Source organism: Oncorhynchus mykiss, chromosome 19 (assembly GCF_057628025.1).
Source record: "Oncorhynchus mykiss isolate SJ-2025 chromosome 19, ASM5762802v1, whole genome shotgun sequence".
In the NCBI taxonomy this organism is placed as follows: domain Eukaryota; kingdom Metazoa; phylum Chordata; class Actinopteri; order Salmoniformes; family Salmonidae; genus Oncorhynchus; species Oncorhynchus mykiss.
Window position 1 is genome coordinate 37,367,106 of NC_143040.1, and position 7,185 is coordinate 37,374,290.

At 39.2% G+C, this 7,185-nt stretch overlaps 1 long non-coding RNA gene across 2 annotated transcripts; it reads left to right on the forward strand.

Moving 5' to 3' along the window:
• Positions 1–604: 604 nt before the first annotated feature.
• On the forward strand, positions 605–4,053 carry LOC149975185 (uncharacterized). Of its 2 annotated transcripts, XR_016488678.1 has the most exons (4): positions 605–2,191; positions 2,799–2,909; positions 3,022–3,363; positions 3,499–4,053. It is a non-coding gene; the product is annotated as an uncharacterized LOC149975185 (long non-coding RNA). The 2 variants fall into 2 exon arrangements; XR_016488677.1 differs by lacking the exon at positions 605–2,191 and having other exon boundaries at positions 2,243–2,909.
• Positions 4,054–7,185: the final 3,132 nt, after the last annotated feature.

Consider the following 7,185-nt stretch of genomic DNA (forward strand, 5'->3'; position numbering starts at 1 on the left):
CTGCCACTTTCAAGGAGCGGGACACAAATCCGGATGCTTATAAGAAGTCCGGCTATGCCCTACGACGAACCATCAAACAGGCAAAACTTTAATACTGGACAAAGATCGAATCCTACTTCACCAGCTCTGACGCTCGTCGGATGAGGCAGGGTTTAGTATCATGGATTACAAAGGGAAGCCCAGCCGCAAGTTGCCCTGTGACGCGAGACTAGCAGACGAGCTAAATGCCTTCTATGCTCGCTTCGAGTCAAGCAACACTTAACCATGATTAGAGCACCAGCTGTTCCGGACGACTGTGTGATCAGTCTCCGTAGCCGATGTGAGTAAGACCTTTCAACAGGTTAACATTCCCGTACTCAGAGCATGCAGTATTCACTGACATGTTCAACCTCTCACGGACACCACCATAGTCCCCAGGCCTGAGAACGCCAAGGTAATCTGTCTAAATGGCTAGCACTCACATTTCTACCAATATTGCTCTAAATATACCCAAGAGTGTAATGGTATTTCCCATTGACTGATCATAGTTTTTCAGAAGCCCTAATAATGCCCTAACAATCGGCCTCAATGAATTTCTAAATGCATTGTATCCACGTCTCTTTCCCTGTGTGTTGTCTCCAGACATGTTTCCTCTCCAGAGGGCAGTTTATATGAGCATATAAGATTTAAAGACACTCTACATGTATACATGTATCTTTACACTTTACATGTATCAACCCCAGCTTTCTTGGAGTTCTGTCTGTCACAGCAAGCTTTTCCAACCCAACTCTGCACCCCAGACATAATCACGGCTGACAAATGGGCCACACACAGTATCAGGTGTCTCAGAATAATATTTATAAGATAACAAAACAGTGAGACTCAGAAAGCCCGATCTACACCTAACCCTGAGCGTCTTCCATTAAAACCAGAGAAGCCTCTATTTACCATTACAACCAAGAAAACACCACGTGTACGTTTGTTAACCATTTATTGGAAAAGATAACAATGTACCCTGAACAAAGAATCACAGAACCCAGACAGATGAAGGCTGGAGTGCTGGTGGGATATCAGAAATGGCAAGCATAGCGAGCAGCAGCTTGCAGCAGCACGGCAGCGCGTGACATCCGGCATTGAGGAGCACGTGTAGAACTGGTCAACTTAAATAAATTGCATGTCATTAGACTCTGAATCCAATTGGTGCAATATCAGCTGAAGCATTCACACTTGGTTTTCCCTTCTGAACTGGCTACGCTTAATTTATCCATAAGATTCCCCCATAGCGGGATACTCTGGTTTCCTCAGCCTTCTTATCTGTGGAGCACAGATGAGGAAAGTGTGTGTGTGTGTGTGTGTGTGTGTGTGTGTGTGTGTGTGAATCAGATGCTTGTGGCTCACCAGGCCTACATGTTGAGTGAGCGAACAGCACAGTGCCTTGATTGAGGACCGACGACGTCAGCAACACATGCACACGCATACACACACCAACACGATTGTGAAACTAATGTATGAAGGAAGTGCCCGAGCCAGAGCTACACATTGAGACAGGAAGTTAGGGGTCAGAGGGAGCTGGGTCAGCCCGGATGAAGCAAGAGCAGCCAATTGTCCATGTCATCCTGTTTCAGTGGGAGCGTCTGGTGAATACACAAAAGTCTTCACAGGAAACACATCACAAACACAAGGTCTTTGTGCACTCTGATGTGTCTCTGGAAAGCTTGAAGTGACACAATTCTAGAGTAGCACAAGTGGGTCTCTCACTGGGCAAAACATGAGTACGATCATGTAGCCAGTGCAGGGACTTCATGCAGCCCAAAATTCTTAGCTATGCCCCCTGTCCGTAAATTCATCCTACAGACGAAGAACCATATATGTGACATTTAAAAAAAAAAAAGAGATATACATGAAAAATCATTATTGGACACCATTTTTCTATAGTGAACCGGTTTCACAAGCTTTCCACGCGCTAATTAACAATAATTTTAAATTTAAAGATAGGCTCTCGTGGAATAACCGTTTATGTGCACCACTCAGAATGGACGGACAAGCGCAAAACCTTTCTGTTGCTGATGAAAATCGCAGAAATGTGGGAAAGAAACGTAAAACAAAACAAAAAGAATGGAAAGACAGGCAAAGGAAGATCTTACGGGATGCGGGAAAACCCTATACAAATCGTAAGGGTCAAGAAAAAACTGGGAAAAGCTGTCCAAAAGAGGTATGTGGAAGAACCGTATATCAAACAATCAAGCTTGTGGGTTATCTAATTTGTAACTATAGAGAAAACATATTAGCTAAAGTTCGTTGGCTAATAACTCATACATTATCGTTACAAATGTTATTGCTAGATTATAGAAGAAACATAGCTAGCTACTTTTTCTCCGTCCACCGGATGATTCGACATGGCTACAGTAGCTAGCTAGTTACACTGTATCCTGCAGGGAAGAGCGTGTTCCACGACGTGCAGAAAGGATTGTGGAAAGTGACTGATGAGCGCAAGCTGCATCTGTTCAACAGGTTCTATACTGTCCCATACGAGAAACAACAAAGCGTTGATTCTCTCCGGCTTAGAACAGGTTAGAAATAAGACAAAACGCCTATTATTATAATAGCTATATTGAACACTTGCATAGTTTAACTTTGACAGTAATGATACGTACATTAACGTTAACTCTAAAAGTGCTGTGTTACACAATGGTGCAATACAAACTCATTCTGTGTATAGATTGGGAGTGTGTGAAAGATGGAGGTCCTGATCAAGCAATATCCTGAATGTGCTACAGTATATTAAATTCTGAATTCATCATTGTCAATTTTTATTGCAGCATGAGGTGAAACGGAGACGTAAACCTGAGGATACAAAGGAGAACAAACGACGGAAACAAACCTTCAAATACCATGTACAGCAAGCAGGCCAGAGATTGAATGTGTGCAAGGTTACTTTCATGTCTGTGTTCCAGCTAACCAACAGCCATCTTCAGGCAAGTGAACATATGAATTAATGTCTATATGAATATCAATTACAAACATATTGTATTCTCTGTACAGATGCTGACAGATGCTGTGGGCAGAATAACAACTGGCGGATGCTCAATCTGATGTCGATGCTCGTCTCTATGGGTTACTTTACCCAAGTTGAGCAGAAGTTCATGGTCTCTGGTCATTCTTTTCTTCCTTGTGATCGATCTTTTGCCACCATCGAGAAGAGGCGCAAGGTGTCAGTCCTTCATACACCTGATGATGTTTCAAAGATGATACTTGAAGCACAACCAGCAAAACCATTCAAAGTGATCAGGATGCAATGTGAAGACTTCAGGCACCTCCCAGATTCTGTCCTCAAGCGACCAGCTGGACTACAGATCACCTCAGTGAGGTGGTTAAAAGTCACAGGTATTGCACAGAGAATAGTTTACTAACATCCCATCAACATGCAACATGTTGTTCTAACAATAAGATATCCTAATGCTTGACTGTGAAAGTTGTTATTGATGTCAGGAACTTAAAATGTTTCTGTTCTAATTTCAGTTGAGGATCCTTGGAATCTGTACACCAGACAGAGCCACAGTCTATTTGAGGGATGGAAGTCGTGGCTGATCTCCAAACCAAAACAAGGAGCTACACCTCAACCTCCCTATTTTGCAATCTACTACCCTAGAGCATATGAGAGTCCTCTGCCCATCAAAAAATACAAGTACCAAGATCTGATGACCTGCTCAACTACTTGCCAGCTGCTGCACGCTCTTTTTATAAATCACTGCAGAGTGAATAATTTGTTGTTAAACCAAGCTACATAATGAACCGTTTTTTCTGTGAGTTTATGATCCCCTGAACCTGTATACTGTAGTATGTTGAATCTGTATACATTTCAGAAGACATGTCACCCCTATTGTAGGAAATTAAATGTATCGTAGGTGTTTTCTATGTGAATCAATTTGTGTATGATTTGAACCAGCACAATATATTGAATTAATTTAATTTTAAGATGTTGTTCCTAGTGTAGAAAATGTTATGTACAATGTGTTCTGTTTGATCATTTGAACCTTTTTTAATCTGAATGAATTAAAAACAAATAAGTCATCACATACAGTATGTGAGTATTCATTTGATCTTGATTCCCTTTTTTTATTCATTACAATATGCACTGTCTCTCTGTCACCACATTTAGCATTAACTCTAAGCAGTTAATACTTATTTACTGCTGTCACCTCAGTGCAGAAGGACATTTCTTGCCTTTAGCATGGGTTTAACGCAATTCACAACTTAATTGCTGATCATAGTGTTAAACACAAAGAGAATGGTTTTCTGAACGTTTTGTAATATTGACCTTCGGGACCTGCATAATGGACATGCATATTGGGACATCACATGTATCCCTATTTGATATTTACAAGTTGTGCATGTTTTGATTGAATTAATTTAATTGTATTCTATTTTGGTAGTTCTATGGTATGTTCACATTGAGGGCTTCATTTTAAATGAGACTAAGATTTCATGACTCAACTTTTAAGAATAGTCATCAGTGCTAAAGTTGATAGACCACCTTTAAATGAACCTCCATACAAATGAATTAACTGCATATTGCATTTAAGTTATTTACATGAAGGGCATCTGTACTTGAAAGTACTTAAAACATCATATCAGGTGTTTAAAAAAGGACATCTTACAAGAGTCATGCAAAATGTCACATATACTGTTCTTCCACAAACTGAAATCATCACTGGGGATGTACTGTTCTTCCACATTCTAAAAATTAAAACGGCAATAAAAAAAGTATTATTTGAAATAACAAAAAAATATATAAATTGTTGTTGGAAGATATGGGTATGGTGAATTACTTCTCAACCATAAAACACCTAATGTGGTACACACAATTAATAATTTAAAAATAACTGATTATCTTAAAATGGAAAAATTGTCACATGTGTGGTTCTTCGTCTGTAGGGTTCAATTGGAGAATTTTGCATTTTGAAACACCCAAAACATATTTTCCCTGCAATCTAGAGCCATAATCATCGTGCTTAATTCTATGTCAAAAAAATATCTAAGCCTACGTCTTGAGCTGTCTGTATCCTCCTGACTGGTGTTTCTTTTTTTTAAAGAAACTAAATATGCTTCTCTGCATCTCTGCTAAAATCTGGGTAAAGGTTTTATTCAGTACATTATTGCTTGCTTTTCTAAAGTCTTCCCTAGCAAACCAAAGTTGGTTCGGTGAAAGTTCCCAGAACAATCGTTAGGTCGCGGCAAATGTTGTCACAACACAAAAACTGTCCAATCGTGGTGATGATAGCAAAATGTTTGCATAAACCATTGCACCCTAAAATATATTTTTAATCATCCACACAACCGGACAGTTTTCTTGTTTTGGGAACACATCTCTTGTGATGTCCCCACAATGTTTTTACCAGACTGTTCACACAACCTAATGAAACATTCTGGGAACCTTAAAAGAACAGATTAAATGTGTTCTAGTCCTTGCAGCATCAGGCGAATGTTTTATACAAACGTTCTATAATCATCACCACGACAGAACAGTTTTTTTGTTATGCGAACATTTGGTGCGACCTAACAAATGTTCTAGGAACATTCACAGAACCAATTTTGGTTTGCTGGTATTTTTGGGGTATTTTATTTGGATCCCCATTAGCTGTTGCCAAAGCTGCAGCTACACTTCCTGCGTTACACACAAAACATGAAACATAATACAAAACTTTAATATAAAAAGAACAGCTCAAGGACAGAACTACATACATTTAAACTACATACATCATATTTTTTTTTAAAGGCACACAGAGCCTACATATCAATACATACACACAAATTATCTAGGTCAAATAGGGGGGAGGCGTTGTGCCGTGAGGCGTTGCATTATCTGTTTTTTTTTAAACCAGGTCTGCTGTTTATTTGAGGAATATGAGATGGAACAGAGTTCCATGCAATAATGTCTCTATATAATACTGTACACTTTCTTGAATTTGTTCTATATTTGGGGACTGTGAAAAGACCCCTGGTGGCATGCCTGGTGAGGTAAGTGTATGTGTCAGAGTTGTATGTAAGTTGACTATGCAAACAATTTGGAATTTTCAACACATTAATGTTTCTTATAAAAAGAAGAAGTGATGCAGTCAGTATCTCCTCAACTCTTAGCCAAGAGAGACTGGTAGGCATAGTATTTATATCAGCCCTCTGATCACAATGAAGACCAAGATGTGCCACTCTGTTTCTGGCCAGCTGCAGCTTAAAACCTCTTCAGTCTACCCCCTACTTTTTCGAACATTCTGTTAAAAATCGCGCAACATTTCAGCGTCCTGCTACTCATGCCAGGAATATAGTATATGCATATGATTAGTATGTGTGGATAGAAAACACTCTGAAGTTTCTAAAACTGGTTAAATAATGTCTGTGACTATAACAGAACGTGAACAGCAAGCGAAATCCCAAGAAAAACCTGGTCACAAAAACCCCAGAAAAGTATTAATCCGCCAGTCTCTGAATTGTTTATTGCAAGCAAAAATATATAGCAGGGAGCTTGCAGTTCCTACAACTTCCACACTATGTCGCCAAAAACGTAATTTTCATTGACAAAAATCCTTTGTGTAATGACAAATAGATCCTTCATTTCGTCCAGCATACAGCAATCGATTTTGAGTAGCTGCTATTGAATACAGATCGCCCAGTGATCAATTTGATCGCTTATTAACGTTTACAAATACCTAAAGTTGGGTTACAAAAGTAGGTTGAAGTGTTTTGTCAAAGAATATAGGCAACTTATATAATTTTAAAAAATGACGTTGCATGTTGGAAGGGAGCTTTTTTCCTGAACCAGACAGGCTATACAAATGGATATTTTGGGCATACATGGACGGATTTAATCGGGAAAAAGACCCAATTGTGATGTTTATGGACCATATAGGAGTGCCAACAAAGAATATCATCAAAGGTAATGAATGTTTTATATTTTATTTCTGCGTTTTGTGTAGCGCCGGCTACGCTAATTCTTTTGTTTACGTCCCCTTCAGATATATTGGGGTGTTGCATGCTATCAGATAATAGCTTCTCATGCTTTCGCCGAAAAGCATTTTAAAAATCTGACTTGTTGGCTAGATTCACAACGAGTGTAGCTTTAATTCAATACCCTGCATGTGTGTTTTAATGAACGTTTGAGTTTTAACGAGTACATTTAGCATTTAGCGTAGCGCATTTGCATTTCCAGGT